The 16,486-nt window shown below is 45.9% G+C and overlaps 7 non-coding genes across 7 annotated transcripts; all 7 read right to left on the bottom strand.

The window, feature by feature from the left end:
• Nucleotides 1-1,025: 1,025 nt before the first annotated feature.
• Nucleotides 1,026-1,216, bottom strand: LOC130309455 (U2 spliceosomal RNA). The gene has a single exon (XR_008858121.1). It is a non-coding gene; the product is annotated as a U2 spliceosomal RNA (small nuclear RNA).
• A 2,097-nt stretch (nt 1,217-3,313) lies between these two features.
• LOC130309454 (U2 spliceosomal RNA) lies at nt 3,314-3,504 on the bottom strand. The gene has a single exon (XR_008858120.1). It is a non-coding gene; the product is annotated as a U2 spliceosomal RNA (small nuclear RNA).
• Nucleotides 3,505-5,585: 2,081 nt separating this feature from the next.
• LOC130309453 (U2 spliceosomal RNA) lies at nt 5,586-5,776 on the bottom strand. The gene has a single exon (XR_008858119.1). It is a non-coding gene; the product is annotated as a U2 spliceosomal RNA (small nuclear RNA).
• Nucleotides 5,777-7,869: 2,093 nt separating this feature from the next.
• LOC130309452 (U2 spliceosomal RNA) lies at nt 7,870-8,060 on the bottom strand. Its single transcript, XR_008858118.1, has one exon. It is a non-coding gene; the product is annotated as a U2 spliceosomal RNA (small nuclear RNA).
• Nucleotides 8,061-10,158: 2,098 nt separating this feature from the next.
• On the bottom strand, nt 10,159-10,349 carry LOC130309450 (U2 spliceosomal RNA). The gene has a single exon (XR_008858116.1). It is a non-coding gene; the product is annotated as a U2 spliceosomal RNA (small nuclear RNA).
• Nucleotides 10,350-12,436: 2,087 nt separating this feature from the next.
• On the bottom strand, nt 12,437-12,627 carry LOC130309449 (U2 spliceosomal RNA). The gene has a single exon (XR_008858115.1). It is a non-coding gene; the product is annotated as a U2 spliceosomal RNA (small nuclear RNA).
• A 2,104-nt stretch (nt 12,628-14,731) lies between these two features.
• LOC130309448 (U2 spliceosomal RNA) lies at nt 14,732-14,922 on the bottom strand. Its single transcript, XR_008858114.1, has one exon. It is a non-coding gene; the product is annotated as a U2 spliceosomal RNA (small nuclear RNA).
• Nucleotides 14,923-16,486: the final 1,564 nt, after the last annotated feature.

Here is a 16,486-nt window from a genome sequence, read left to right as displayed (position 1 = left end):
GAATAGCATGCAATGTCAGGCTGCTGCTTCCAAAGCCGGCAGGATATTGTCATGTATCAAAAGAGGCATGGACTCAAGGGACAGGGACATAATACTCCCCCTTTATAAAGCATTGGTACGGCCTCACCTGGAATATGCTGTTCAGTTTTGGTCACCTGTCCATAAAAGGGACACTGCGGAGTTGGAAAGGGTGCAGAGACGCGCGACTAAACTAATATGGGGCTTGGAACATCTTAGCTATGAGGAGCGATTAAAGGAGTTACAATTGTTTAGTCTTGAGAAGAGACGTTTAAGGGGGGATATGATAAACGTATATAAGTATATTAATGGCCCATACAAAAAATATGGAGAAAAACTGTTCCAGGTTAAACCCCCCCAAAGGACGAGGGGGCACTCCCTCCGTCTGGAGAAAAAAAAGTTTAGTCTCAAGGGGCGACACGCCTTCTTTACCGTGAGGACTGTGAATTTATGGAACGGTCTACCTCAGGAACTGGTCACAGCAGGAACAATTAACAGCTTTAAAACAGGATTAGATACATTCCTGGAACAAAATAAGATTAATGCTTATGAAGAAATATAAAATCTCATCCCTTCCCCAATATCGCGCCACACCCCTACCCCTTAATTCCCTGGTTGAACTTGATGGACATATGTCTTTTTTCGACCGTACTAACTATGTAACTATGTAACTATAAGCATTAATCTTATTTTGTCAATTAGGAACATTCAGCACCCACCCGCTATCAAGGCAGCTGCCTATCATGTCATGCCCTACCTGCACAGGTGTGCTGGCTACTCAAATGATCCAATTAAGGAGGCCATTTAGTCAGCAGCAGCAGAAGTCCTGTGCCTGGACGCTCCAACAGCGGCCAGACACAAGCAGAAGCAGAAGCAGCAGAAGCAGCAGCAGCACCACCTTTTGTTTTTTGGCTGCAGCAGCAGCAAGGCCCACAGGGCTGGCTAGCTGGCTAGCCAGCAAGCAGGTAGCAATGAAAGTAGGAATCTTTCTTTTTAACCCTGTAAGGGGGTGGTGCACTGTACCCGAAGATACTGCCATATCGGGTCAATGCATAGGGCGACGGAAGCAAGCTTCGAAATCGGCCCCCGTTCTCAAAAATCCATTTAATATATGGTCCCCAGATAGGGGACGTATCAGATATTAAACTGATAAGAACAGATACTACACTTGATCTTAGCCAAAAGGCCGAGAAGCGATAACCGTGAAAGGGGCGGGCCCAACAAGGTGCCCTTCATGGGCACTATCACTGCTTGCTGTCAGGGAGGCTGCCAGACAATTTTCCATGCACACTCTGGGCTGGGGGGCAGTCAACCACCAGTACACACAGCAGAACCTAAACCCATACCATTATTGCTAAGCAGCAAGACAGGGGCCCATTGCACTCCCACGGGGCCTTTTTAAATGCAATCCATAACCCGGATTTGCCAGGAACCCTTCTTACTCCTCCTACTTGCATGTGACACTGGGCTTAGGATCTGCATAGGAAACACACACACAAGCACACACCTACCTTTGTTGCCTGCAGATGCCTCCTTGGCTGTCCCCAAACGGTATCAAACCAACACCCACGGGAAGCTGTAAGCATAGAGGACATGCCTGCACCCCATTGGACTTACCTGTGTGGGTTAAATCCGGGTTATTTGACAACCTATGGCGGTGATGGTTCTGCTCAGGCAGAGCAGTGCTGATGCTCCTCATAAAGCTGTCGCTGCTGTGAAGGTTCTAGGTGACATCACAAATCCCTATGGTTACATACACAACAAAGCTGGGTTGTTGTTGTTTACACTCTGCAAGGCCTGTGGAAGTGAGTGACATCATAGCACTGTAGTTCTGAGGGTTCTAGATGGATGCAACAATCTCCTGTTGCTTCTATGAAGGCCATAATAGACGACATCACCAAACAGCTCCATAGTCACATACACAGCAAAGGAGAGATGTTGTTTACACCTAGTGATGTCAGTGGTATTGAGTGACATCACAGCACAGTGCTAAGGCTCCTGGGCCTGGACACAGCAGCGGCTGCAATATCTCAACGGAGAATACGTTTATATATATGTGTGTGTGTGCGCGTATATATATATATATATATATATATATATATATATATATATATATTTCTCCGCCGAAATCACTTTTAAACCCATTTCCACCTTTTTTTCCCTTCTCTTCCTCTTACTTTTTTTTCACGTTTTTTTACGTTTTTCTCCTTTTCGCCTCTTTTCTGGGCGTATTATTCTTCTTTTTCTTCTTTTTTTTCGTCTAATGCATACCCCATCAGTGCAGCAATGCTTATTCAATACCGCCAGCAGATGGAGACACTGGGGGATAATTTTCTAAGGATTTATACTGATTTTTCCTGTCTGAATTTGTCGCACAGAAAGTTGCAGGCCAAATATGTGTGACATTTCTGTGACTTTAGCTTCTAGAGCATTTTTACAACATTATACATAGGTGCTGAATACATAAAAAGCGACTGTTCAGCGACAGACAAGTCGCATCGGCTGAAAGTAGGCCAGAATGTCAGTCCATGTTGGAGCAGGTTTAGATACAGTCTAAAGTATAGATCTCAAAGTCTGTGCACAGAATTTAGCAAGGGCCTCGCACCTTCTGATGCATCAGGTAGGTGCACAATAGCATAGCCTAACCCTCTGTACTTTGGTCTATATTGATGCGGGACATAGACAGCCAGCTGATGACCAATCCATTAGTGCAATGGATGGCTGGAAGCATTTGTCTTTGCCTTTGCAATACCACAGAAGCAATGCATGGTCAATGTACAGCAATGACACACCTGTGTGAACAGCCAGGAGACCCCCCCCCCCCCCCCCCCCATGTTATGTTACATAGTTACATAGTTAGTACGGTCGAAAAAAGACATATGTCCATCAAGTTCAACCAGGGAATTAAGGGGTAGGGGTGTGGCGCGATATTGGGGAAGGGATGAGATTTTATATTTCTTCATAAGCATTAATCTTATTTTGTCAATTAGGAACATTCAGCACCCACCCGCTATCAAGGCAGCTGCCTATCATGTCATGCCCTACCTGCACAGGTGTGCTGGCTACTCAAATGATCCAATTAAGGAGGCCATTTAGTCAGCAGCAGCAGAAGTCCTGTGCCTGGACGCTCCAACAGCGGCCAGACACAAGCAGAAGCAGAAGCAGCAGAAGCAGCAGCAGCACCACCTTTTGTTTTTTGGCTGCAGCAGCAGCAAGGCCCACAGGGCTGGCTAGCTGGCTAGCCAGCAAGCAGGTAGCAATGAAAGTAGGAATCTTTCTTTTTAACCCTGTAAGGGGGTGGTGCACTGTACCCGAAGATACTGCCATATCGGGTCAATGCATAGGGCGACGGAAGCAAGCTTCGAAATCGGCCCCCGTTCTCAAAAATCCATTTAATATATGGTCCCCAGATAGGGGACGTATCAGATATTAAACTGATAAGAACAGATACTACACTTGATCTTAGCCAAAAGGCCGAGAAGCGATAACCGTGAAAGGGGCGGGCCCAACAAGGTGCCCTTCATGGGCACTATCACTGCTTGCTGTCAGGGAGGCTGCCAGACAATTTTCCATGCACACTCTGGGCTGGGGGGCAGTCAACCACCAGTACACACAGCAGAACCTAAACCCATACCATTATTGCTAAGCAGCAAGACAGGGGCCCATTGCACTCCCACGGGGCCTTTTTAAATGCAATCCATAACCCGGATTTGCCAGGAACCCTTCTTACTCCTCCTACTTGCATGTGACACTGGGCTTAGGATCTGCATAGGAAACACACACACAAGCACACACCTACCTTTGTTGCCTGCAGATGCCTCCTTGGCTGTCCCCAAACGGTATCAAACCAACACCCACGGGAAGCTGTAAGCATAGAGGACATGCCTGCACCCCATTGGACTTACCTGTGTGGGTTAAATCCGGGTTATTTGACAACCTATGGCGGTGATGGTTCTGCTCAGGCAGAGCAGTGCTGATGCTCCTCATAAAGCTGTCGCTGCTGTGAAGGTTCTAGGTGACATCACAAATCCCTATGGTTACATACACAACAAAGCTGGGTTGTTGTTGTTTACACTCTGCAAGGCCTGTGGAAGTGAGTGACATCATAGCACTGTAGTTCTGAGGGTTCTAGATGGATGCAACAATCTCCTGTTGCTTCTATGAAGGCCATAATAGACGACATCACCAAACAGCTCCATAGTCACATACACAGCAAAGGAGAGATGTTGTTTACACCTAGTGATGTCAGTGGTATTGAGTGACATCACAGCACAGTGCTAAGGCTCCTGGGCCTGGACACAGCAGCGGCTGCAATATCTCAACGGAGAATACGTTTATATATATGTGTGTGTGTGCGCGTATATATATATATATATATATATATATATATATTTCTCCGCCGAAATCACTTTTAAACCCATTTCCACCTTTTTTTCCCTTCTCTTCCTCTTACTTTTTTTTCACGTTTTTTTACGTTTTTCTCCTTTTCGCCTCTTTTCTGGGCGTATTATTCTTCTTTTTCTTCTTTTTTTTCGTCTAATGCATACCCCATCAGTGCAGCAATGCTTATTCAATACCGCCAGCAGATGGAGACACTGGGGGATAATTTTCTAAGGATTTATACTGATTTTTCCTGTCTGAATTTGTCGCACAGAAAGTTGCAGGCCAAATATGTGTGACATTTCTGCGACTTTAGCTTCTAGAGCATTTTTACAACATTATACATAGGTGCTGAATACATAAAAAGCGACTGTTCAGCGACAGACAAGTCGCATCGGCTGAAAGTAGGCCAGAATGTCAGTCCATGTTGGAGCAGGTTTAGATACAGTCTAAAGTATAGATCTCAAAGTCTGTGCACAGAATTTAGCAAGGGCCTCGCACCTTCTGATGCATCAGGTAGGTGCACAATAGCATAGCCTAACCCTCTGTACTTTGGTCTATATTGATGCGGGACATAGACAGCCAGCTGATGACCAATCCATTAGTGCAATGGATGGCTGGAAGCATTTGTCTTTGCCTTTGCAATACCACAGAAGCAATGCATGGTCAATGTACAGCAATGACACACCTGTGTGAACAGCCAGGAGACCCCCCCCCCCCCCCCATGTTATGTTACATAGTTACATAGTTAGTACGGTCGAAAAAAGACATATGTCCATCAAGTTCAACCAGGGAATTAAGGGGTAGGGGTGTGGCGCGATATTGGGGAAGGGATGAGATTTTATATTTCTTCATAAGCATTAATCTTATTTTGTCAATTAGGAACATTCAGCACCCACCCGCTATCAAGGCAGCTGCCTATCATGTCATGCCCTACCTGCACAGGTGTGCTGGCTACTCAAATGATCCAATTAAGGAGGCCATTTAGTCAGCAGCAGCAGAAGTCCTGTGCCTGGACGCTCCAACAGCGGCCAGACACAAGCAGAAGCAGAAGCAGCAGAAGCAGCAGCAGCACCACCTTTTGTTTTTTGGCTGCAGCAGCAGCAAGGCCCACAGGGCTGGCTAGCTGGCTAGCCAGCAAGCAGGTAGCAATGAAAGTAGGAATCTTTCTTTTTAACCCTGTAAGGGGGTGGTGCACTGTACCCGAAGATACTGCCATATCGGGTCAATGCATAGGGCGACGGAAGCAAGCTTCGAAATCGGCCCCCGTTCTCAAAAATCCATTTAATATATGGTCCCCAGATAGGGGACGTATCAGATATTAAACTGATAAGAACAGATACTACACTTGATCTTAGCCAAAAGGCCGAGAAGCGATAACCGTGAAAGGGGCGGGCCCAACAAGGTGCCCTTCATGGGCACTATCACTGCTTGCTGTCAGGGAGGCTGCCAGACAATTTTCCATGCACACTCTGGGCTGGGGGGCAGTCAACCACCAGTACACACAGCAGAACCTAAACCCATACCATTATTGCTAAGCAGCAAGACAGGGGCCCATTGCACTCCCACGGGGCCTTTTTAAATGCAATCCATAACCCGGATTTGCCAGGAACCCTTCTTACTCCTCCTACTTGCATGTGACACTGGGCTTAGGATCTGCATAGGAAACACACACACAAGCACACACCTACCTTTGTTGCCTGCAGATGCCTCCTTGGCTGTCCCCAAACGGTATCAAACCAACACCCACGGGAAGCTGTAAGCATAGAGGACATGCCTGCACCCCATTGGACTTACCTGTGTGGGTTAAATCCGGGTTATTTGACAACCTATGGCGGTGATGGTTCTGCTCAGGCAGAGCAGTGCTGATGCTCCTCATAAAGCTGTCGCTGCTGTGAAGGTTCTAGGTGACATCACAAATCCCTATGGTTACATACACAACAAAGCTGGGTTGTTGTTGTTTACACTCTGCAAGGCCTGTGGAAGTGAGTGACATCATAGCACTGTAGTTCTGAGGGTTCTAGATGGATGCAACAATCTCCTGTTGCTTCTATGAAGGCCATAATAGACGACATCACCAAACAGCTCCATAGTCACATACACAGCAAAGGAGAGATGTTGTTTACACCTAGTGATGTCAGTGGTATTGAGTGACATCACAGCACAGTGCTAAGGCTCCTGGGCCTGGACACAGCAGCGGCTGCAATATCTCAACGGAGAATACGTTTATATATATGTGTGTGTGTGCGCGTATATATATATATATATATATATATATATATATATATATATATTTCTCCGCCGAAATCACTTTTAAACCCATTTCCACCTTTTTTTCCCTTCTCTTCCTCTTACTTTTTTTTCACGTTTTTTTACGTTTTTCTCCTTTTCGCCTCTTTTCTGGGCGTATTATTCTTCTTTTTCTTCTTTTTTTTCGTCTAATGCATACCCCATCAGTGCAGCAATGCTTATTCAATACCGCCAGCAGATGGAGACACTGGGGGATAATTTTCTAAGGATTTATACTGATTTTTCCTGTCTGAATTTGTCGCACAGAAAGTTGCAGGCCAAATATGTGTGACATTTCTGCGACTTTAGCTTCTAGAGCATTTTTACAACATTATACATAGGTGCTGAATACATAAAAAGCGACTGTTCAGCGACAGACAAGTCGCATCGGCTTAAAGTAGGCCAGAATGTCAGTCCATGTTGGAGCAGGTTTAGATACAGTCTAAAGTATAGATCTCAAAGTCTGTGCACAGAATTTAGCAAGGGCCTCGCACCTTCTGATGCATCAGGTAGGTGCACAATAGCATAGCCTAACCCTCTGTACTTTGGTCTATATTGATGCGGGACATAGACAGCCAGCTGATGACCAATCCATTAGTGCAATGGATGGCTGGAAGCATTTGTCTTTGCCTTTGCAATACCACAGAAGCAATGCATGGTCAATGTACAGCAATGACACACCTGTGTGAACAGCCAGGAGACCCCCCCCCCCCCCCCCCATGTTATGTTACATAGTTACATAGTTAGTACGGTCGAAAAAAGACATATGTCCATCAAGTTCAACCAGGGAATTAAGGGGTAGGGGTGTGGCGCGATATTGGGGAAGGGATGAGATTTTATATTTCTTCATAAGCATTAATCTTATTTTGTCAATTAGGAACATTCAGCACCCACCCGCTATCAAGGCAGCTGCCTATCATGTCATGCCCTACCTGCACAGGTGTGCTGGCTACTCAAATGATCCAATTAAGGAGGCCATTTAGTCAGCAGCAGCAGAAGTCCTGTGCCTGGACGCTCCAACAGCGGCCAGACACAAGCAGAAGCAGAAGCAGCAGAAGCAGCAGCAGCACCACCTTTTGTTTTTTGGCTGCAGCAGCAGCAAGGCCCACAGGGCTGGCTAGCTGGCTAGCCAGCAAGCAGGTAGCAATGAAAGTAGGAATCTTTCTTTTTAACCCTGTAAGGGGGTGGTGCACTGTACCCGAAGATACTGCCATATCGGGTCAATGCATAGGGCGACGGAAGCAAGCTTCGAAATCGGCCCCCGTTCTCAAAAATCCATTTAATATATGGTCCCCAGATAGGGGACGTATCAGATATTAAACTGATAAGAACAGATACTACACTTGATCTTAGCCAAAAGGCCGAGAAGCGATAACCGTGAAAGGGGCGGGCCCAACAAGGTGCCCTTCATGGGCACTATCACTGCTTGCTGTCAGGGAGGCTGCCAGACAATTTTCCATGCACACTCTGGGCTGGGGGGCAGTCAACCACCAGTACACACAGCAGAACCTAAACCCATACCATTATTGCTAAGCAGCAAGACAGGGGCCCATTGCACTCCCACGGGGCCTTTTTAAATGCAATCCATAACCCGGATTTGCCAGGAACCCTTCTTACTCCTCCTACTTGCATGTGACACTGGGCTTAGGATCTGCATAGGAAACACACACACAAGCACACACCTACCTTTGTTGCCTGCAGATGCCTCCTTGGCTGTCCCCAAACGGTATCAAACCAACACCCACGGGAAGCTGTAAGCATAGAGGACATGCCTGCACCCCATTGGACTTACCTGTGTGGGTTAAATCCGGGTTATTTGACAACCTATGGCGGTGATGGTTCTGCTCAGGCAGAGCAGTGCTGATGCTCCTCATAAAGCTGTCGCTGCTGTGAAGGTTCTAGGTGACATCACAAATCCCTATGGTTACATACACAACAAAGCTGGGTTGTTGTTGTTTACACTCTGCAAGGCCTGTGGAAGTGAGTGACATCATGGCACTGTAGTTCTGAGGGTTCTAGATGGATGCAACAATCTCCTGTTGCTTCTATGAAGGCCATAATAGACGACATCACCAAACAGCTCCATAGTCACATACACAGCAAAGGAGAGATGTTGTTTACACCTAGTGATGTCAGTGGTATTGAGTGACATCACAGCACAGTGCTAAGGCTCCTGGGCCTGGACACAGCAGCGGCTGCAATATCTCAACGGAGAATACGTTTATATATATGTGTGTGTGTGCGCGTATATATATATATATATATATATATATATATATATATATATATATATATATATATCTCCGCCGAAATCACTTTTAAACCCATTTCCACCTTTTTTTCCCTTCTCTTCCTCTTACTTTTTTTTCACGTTTTTTTACGTTTTTCTCCTTTTCGCCTCTTTTCTGGGCGTATTATTCTTCTTTTTCTTCTTTTTTTTCGTCTAATGCATACCCCATCAGTGCAGCAATGCTTATTCAATACCGCCAGCAGATGGAGACACTGGGGGATAATTTTCTAAGGATTTATACTGATTTTTCCTGTCTGAATTTGTCGCACAGAAAGTTGCAGGCCAAATATGTGTGACATTTCTGCGACTTTAGCTTCTAGAGCATTTTTACAACATTATACATAGGTGCTGAATACATAAAAAGCGACTGTTCAGCGACAGACAAGTCGCATCGGCTGAAAGTAGGCCAGAATGTCAGTCCATGTTGGAGCAGGTTTAGATACAGTCTAAAGTATAGATCTCAAAGTCTGTGCACAGAATTTAGCAAGGGCCTCGCACCTTCTGATGCATCAGGTAGGTGCACAATAGCATAGCCTAACCCTCTGTACTTTGGTCTATATTGATGCAGGACATAGACAGCCAGCTGATGACCAATCCATTAGTGCAATGGATGGCTGGAAGCATTTGTCTTTGCCTTTGCAATACCACAGAAGCAATGCATGGTCAATGTACAGCAATGACACACCTGTGTGAACAGCCAGGAGACCCCCCCCCCCCCATGTTATGTTACATAGTTACATAGTTAGTACGGTCGAAAAAAGACATATGTCCATCAAGTTCAACCAGGGAATTAAGGGGTAGGGGTGTGGCGCGATATTGGGGAAGGGATGAGATTTTATATTTCTTCATAAGCATTAATCTTATTTTGTCAATTAGGAACATTCAGCACCCACCCGCTATCAAGGCAGCTGCCTATCATGTCATGCCCTACCTGCACAGGTGTGCTGGCTACTCAAATGATCCAATTAAGGAGGCCATTTAGTCAGCAGCAGCAGAAGTCCTGTGCCTGGACGCTCCAACAGCGGCCAGACACAAGCAGAAGCAGAAGCAGCAGAAGCAGCAGCAGCACCACCTTTTGTTTTTTGGCTGCAGCAGCAGCAAGGCCCACAGGGCTGGCTAGCTGGCTAGCCAGCAAGCAGGTAGCAATGAAAGTAGGAATCTTTCTTTTTAACCCTGTAAGGGGGTGGTGCACTGTACCCGAAGATACTGCCATATCGGGTCAATGCATAGGGCGACGGAAGCAAGCTTCGAAATCGGCCCCCGTTCTCAAAAATCCATTTAATATATGGTCCCCAGATAGGGGACGTATCAGATATTAAACTGATAAGAACAGATACTACACTTGATCTTAGCCAAAAGGCCGAGAAGCGATAACCGTGAAAGGGGCGGGCCCAACAAGGTGCCCTTCATGGGCACTATCACTGCTTGCTGTCAGGGAGGCTGCCAGACAATTTTCCATGCACACTCTGGGCTGGGGGGCAGTCAACCACCAGTACACACAGCAGAACCTAAACCCATACCATTATTGCTAAGCAGCAAGACAGGGGCCCATTGCACTCCCACGGGGCCTTTTTAAATGCAATCCATAACCCGGATTTGCCAGGAACCCTTCTTACTCCTCCTACTTGCATGTGACACTGGGCTTAGGATCTGCATAGGAAACACACACACAAGCACACACCTACCTTTGTTGCCTGCAGATGCCTCCTTGGCTGTCCCCAAACGGTATCAAACCAACACCCACGGGAAGCTGTAAGCATAGAGGACATGCCTGCACCCCATTGGACTTACCTGTGTGGGTTAAATCCGGGTTATTTGACAACCTATGGCGGTGATGGTTCTGCTCAGGCAGAGCAGTGCTGATGCTCCTCATAAAGCTGTCGCTGCTGTGAAGGTTCTAGGTGACATCACAAATCCCTATGGTTACATACACAACAAAGCTGGGTTGTTGTTGTTTACACTCTGCAAGGCCTGTGGAAGTGAGTGACATCATGGCACTGTAGTTCTGAGGGTTCTAGATGGATGCAACAATCTCCTGTTGCTTCTATGAAGGCCATAATAGACGACATCACCAAACAGCTCCATAGTCACATACACAGCAAAGGAGAGATGTTGTTTACACCTAGTGATGTCAGTGGTATTGAGTGACATCACAGCACAGTGCTAAGGCTCCTGGGCCTGGACACAGCAGCGGCTGCAATATCTCAACGGAGAATACGTTTATATATATGTGTGTGTGTGCGCGTATATATATATATATATATATATATATATATATATATATTTCTCCGCCGAAATCACTTTTAAACCCATTTCCACCTTTTTTTCCCTTCTCTTCCTCTTACTTTTTTTTCACGTTTTTTTACGTTTTTCTCCTTTTCGCCTCTTTTCTGGGCGTATTATTCTTCTTTTTCTTCTTTTTTTTCGTCTAATGCATACCCCATCAGTGCAGCAATGCTTATTCAATACCGCCAGCAGATGGAGACACTGGGGGATAATTTTCTAAGGATTTATACTGATTTTTCCTGTCTGAATTTGTCGCACAGAAAGTTGCAGGCCAAATATGTGTGACATTTCTGCGACTTTAGCTTCTAGAGCATTTTTACAACATTATACATAGGTGCTGAATACATAAAAAGCAACTGTTCAGCGACAGACAAGTCGCATCGGCTGAAAGTAGGCCAGAATGTCAGTCCATGTTGGAGCAGGTTTAGATACAGTCTAAAGTATAGATCTCAAAGTCTGTGCACAGAATTTAGCAAGGGCCTCGCACCTTCTGATGCATCAGGTAGGTGCACAATAGCATAGCCTAACCCTCTGTACTTTGGTCTATATTGATGCAGGACATAGACAGCCAGCTGATGACCAATCCATTAGTGCAATGGATGGCTGGAAGCATTTGTCTTTGCCTTTGCAATACCACAGAAGCAATGCATGGTCAATGTACAGCAATGACACACCTGTGTGAACAGCCAGGAGACCCCCCCCCCCCCCCCATGTTATGTTACATAGTTACATAGTTAGTACGGTCGAAAAAAGACATATGTCCATCAAGTTCAACCAGGGAATTAAGGGGTAGGGGTGTGGCGCGATATTGGGGAAGGGATGAGATTTTATATTTCTTCATAAGCATTAATCTTATTTTGTCAATTAGGAACATTCAGCACCCACCCGCTATCAAGGCAGCTGCCTATCATGTCATGCCCTACCTGCACAGGTGTGCTGGCTACTCAAATGATCCAATTAAGGAGGCCATTTAGTCAGCAGCAGCAGAAGTCCTGTGCCTGGACGCTCCAACAGCGGCCAGACACAAGCAGAAGCAGAAGCAGCAGAAGCAGCAGCAGCACCACCTTTTGTTTTTTGGCTGCAGCAGCAGCAAGGCCCACAGGGCTGGCTAGCTGGCTAGCCAGCAAGCAGGTAGCAATGAAAGTAGGAATCTTTCTTTTTAACCCTGTAAGGGGGTGGTGCACTGTACCCGAAGATACTGCCATATCGGGTCAATGCATAGGGCGACGGAAGCAAGCTTCGAAATCGGCCCCCGTTCTCAAAAATCCATTTAATATATGGTCCCCAGATAGGGGACGTATCAGATATTAAACTGATAAGAACAGATACTACACTTGATCTTAGCCAAAAGGCCGAGAAGCGATAACCGTGAAAGGGGCGGGCCCAACAAGGTGCCCTTCATGGGCACTATCACTGCTTGCTGTCAGGGAGGCTGCCAGACAATTTTCCATGCACACTCTGGGCTGGGGGGCAGTCAACCACCAGTACACACAGCAGAACCTAAACCCATACCATTATTGCTAAGCAGCAAGACAGGGGCCCATTGCACTCCCACGGGGCCTTTTTAAATGCAATCCATAACCCGTATTTGCCAGGAACCCTTCTTACTCCTCCTACTTGCATGTGACACTGGGCTTAGGATCTGCATAGGAAACACACACACAAGCACACACCTACCTTTGTTGCCTGCAGATGCCTCCTTGGCTGTCCCCAAACGGTATCAAACCAACACCCACGGGAAGCTGTAAGCATAGAGGACATGCCTGCACCCCATTGGACTTACCTGTGTGGGTTAAATCCGGGTTATTTGACAACCTATGGCGGTGATGGTTCTGCTCAGGCAGAGCAGTGCTGATGCTCCTCATAAAGCTGTCGCTGCTGTGAAGGTTCTAGGTGACATCACAAATCCCTATGGTTACATACACAACAAAGCTGGGTTGTTGTTGTTTACACTCTGCAAGGCCTGTGGAAGTGAGTGACATCATAGCACTGTAGTTCTGAGGGTTCTAGATGGATGCAACAATCTCCTGTTGCTTCTATGAAGGCCATAATAGACGACATCACCAAACAGCTCCATAGTCACATACACAGCAAAGGAGAGATGTTGTTTACACCTAGTGATGTCAGTGGTATTGAGTGACATCACAGCACAGTGCTAAGGCTCCTGGGCCTGGACACAGCAGCGGCTGCAATATCTCAACGGAGAATACGTTTATATATATGTGTGTGTGTGCGCGTATATATATATATATATATATATATATATATATATATATATATATATATATATATTTCTCCGCCGAAATCACTTTTAAACCCATTTCCACCTTTTTTTCCCTTCTCTTCCTCTTACTTTTTTTTCACGTTTTTTTACGTTTTTCTCCTTTTCGCCTCTTTTCTGGGCGTATTATTCTTCTTTTTCTTCTTTTTTTTCGTCTAATGCATACCCCATCAGTGCAGCAATGCTTATTCAATACCGCCAGCAGATGGAGACACTGGGGGATAATTTTCTAAGGATTTATACTGATTTTTCCTGTCTGAATTTGTCGCACAGAAAGTTGCAGGCCAAATATGTGTGACATTTCTGCGACTTTAGCTTCTAGAGCATTTTTACAACATTATACATAGGTGCTGAATACATAAAAAGCGACTGTTCAGCGACAGACAAGTCGCATCGGCTGAAAGTAGGCCAGAATGTCAGTCCATGTTGGAGCAGGTTTAGATACAGTCTAAAGTATAGATCTCAAAGTCTGTGCACAGAATTTAGCAAGGGCCTCGCACCTTCTGATGCATCAGGTAGGTGCACAATAGCATAGCCTAACCCTCTGTACTTTGGTCTATATTGATGCGGGACATAGACAGCCAGCTGATGACCAATCCATTAGTGCAATGGATGGCTGGAAGCATTTGTCTTTGCCTTTGCAATACCACAGAAGCAATGCATGGTCAATGTACAGCAATGACACACCTGTGTGAACAGCCAGGAGACCCCCCCCCCCCCCCCCATGTTATGTTACATAGTTACATAGTTAGTACGGTCGAAAAAAGACATATGTCCATCAAGTTCAACCAGGGAATTAAGGGGTAGGGGTGTGGCGCGATATTGGGGAAGGGATGAGATTTTATATTTCTTCATAAGCATTAATCTTATTTTGTCAATTAGGAACATTCAGCACCCACCCGCTATCAAGGCAGCTGCCTATCATGTCATGCCCTACCTGCACAGGTGTGCTGGCTACTCAAATGATCCAATTAAGGAGGCCATTTAGTCAGCAGCAGCAGAAGTCCTGTGCCTGGACGCTCCAACAGCGGCCAGACACAAGCAGAAGCAGAAGCAGCAGAAGCAGCAGCAGCACCACCTTTTGTTTTTTGGCTGCAGCAGCAGCAAGGCCCACAGGGCTGGCTAGCTGGCTAGCCAGCAAGCAGGTAGCAATGAAAGTAGGAATCTTTCTTTTTAACCCTGTAAGGGGGTGGTGCACTGTACCCGAAGATACTGCCATATCGGGTCAATGCATAGGGCGACGGAAGCAAGCTTCGAAATCGGCCCCCGTTCTCAAAAATCCATTTAATATATGGTCCCCAGATAGGGGACGTATCAGATATTAAACTGATAAGAACAGATACTACACTTGATCTTAGCCAAAAGGCCGAGAAGCGATAACCGTGAAAGGGGCGGGCCCAACAAGGTGCCCTTCATGGGCACTATCGCTGCTTGCTGTCAGGGAGGCTGCCAGACAATTTTCCATGCACACTCTGGGCTGGGGGGCAGTCAACCACCAGTACACACAGCAGAACCTAAACCCATACCATTATTGCTAAGCAGCAAGACAGGGGCCCATTGCACTCCCACGGGGCCTTTTTAAATGCAATCCATAACCCGTATTTGCCAGGAACCCTTCTTACTCCTCCTACTTGCATGTGACACTGGGCTTAGGATCTGCATAGGAAACACACACACAAGCACACACCTACCTTTGTTGCCTGCAGATGCCTCCTTGGCTGTCCCCAAACGGTATCAAACCAACACCCACGGGAAGCTGTAAGCATAGAGGACATGCCTGCACCCCATTGGACTTACCTGTGTGGGTTAAATCCGGGTTATTTGACAACCTATGGCGGTGATGGTTCTGCTCAGGCAGAGCAGTGCTGATGCTCCTCATAAAGCTGTCGCTGCTGTGAAGGTTCTAGGTGACATCACAAATCCCTATGGTTACATACACAACAAAGCTGGGTTGTTGTTGTTTACACTCTGCAAGGCCTGTGGAAGTGAGTGACATCATAGCACTGTAGTTCTGAGGGTTCTAGATGGATGCAACAATCTCCTGTTGCTTCTATGAAGGCCATAATAGACGACATCACCAAACAGCTCCATAGTCACATACACAGCAAAGGAGAGATGTTGTTTACACCTAGTGATGTCAGTGGTATTGAGTGACATCACAGCACAGTGCTAAGGCTCCTGGGCCTGGACACAGCAGCGGCTGCAATATCTCAATGGAGAATACGTTTATATATATGTGTGTGTGTGTGCGCGTATATATATATATATATATATATATATATATATATATATATATATATTTCTCCGCCGAAATCACTTTTAAACCCATTTCCACCTTTTTTTCCCTTCTCTTCCTCTTACTTTTTTTTCACGTTTTTTTACGTTTTTCTCCTTTTCGCCTCTTTTCTGGGCGTATTATTCTTCTTTTTCTTCTTTTTTTTCGTCTAATGCATACCCCATCAGTGCAGCAATGCTTATTCAATACCGCCAGCAGATGGAGACACTGGGGGATAATTTTCTAAGGATTTATACTGATTTTTCCTGTCTGAATTTGTCGCACAGAAAGTTGCAGGCCAAATATGTGTGACATTTCTGCGACTTTAGCTTCTAGAGCATTTTTACAACATTATACATAGGTGCTGAATACATAAAAAGCGACTGTTCAGCGACAGACAAGTCGCATCGGCTGAAAGTAGGCCAGAATGTCAGTCCATGTTGGAGCAGGTTTAGATACAGTCTAAAGTATAGATCTCAAAGTCTGTGCACAGAATTTAGCAAGGGCCTCGCACCTTCTGATGCATCAGGTAGGTGCACAATAGCATAGCCTAACCCTCTGTACTTTGGTCTATATTGATGCGGGACATAGACAGCCAGCTGATGACCAATCCATTAGTGCAATGGATGGCTGGAAGCATTTGTCTTTGCCTTTGCAATACCACAGA

Source organism: Hyla sarda, unplaced genomic scaffold (assembly GCF_029499605.1).
Source record: "Hyla sarda isolate aHylSar1 unplaced genomic scaffold, aHylSar1.hap1 scaffold_153, whole genome shotgun sequence".
Lineage (NCBI taxonomy): Eukaryota > Metazoa > Chordata > Amphibia > Anura > Hylidae > Hyla > Hyla sarda.
This window is presented reverse-complemented; position numbering and strand designations above follow the sequence as displayed.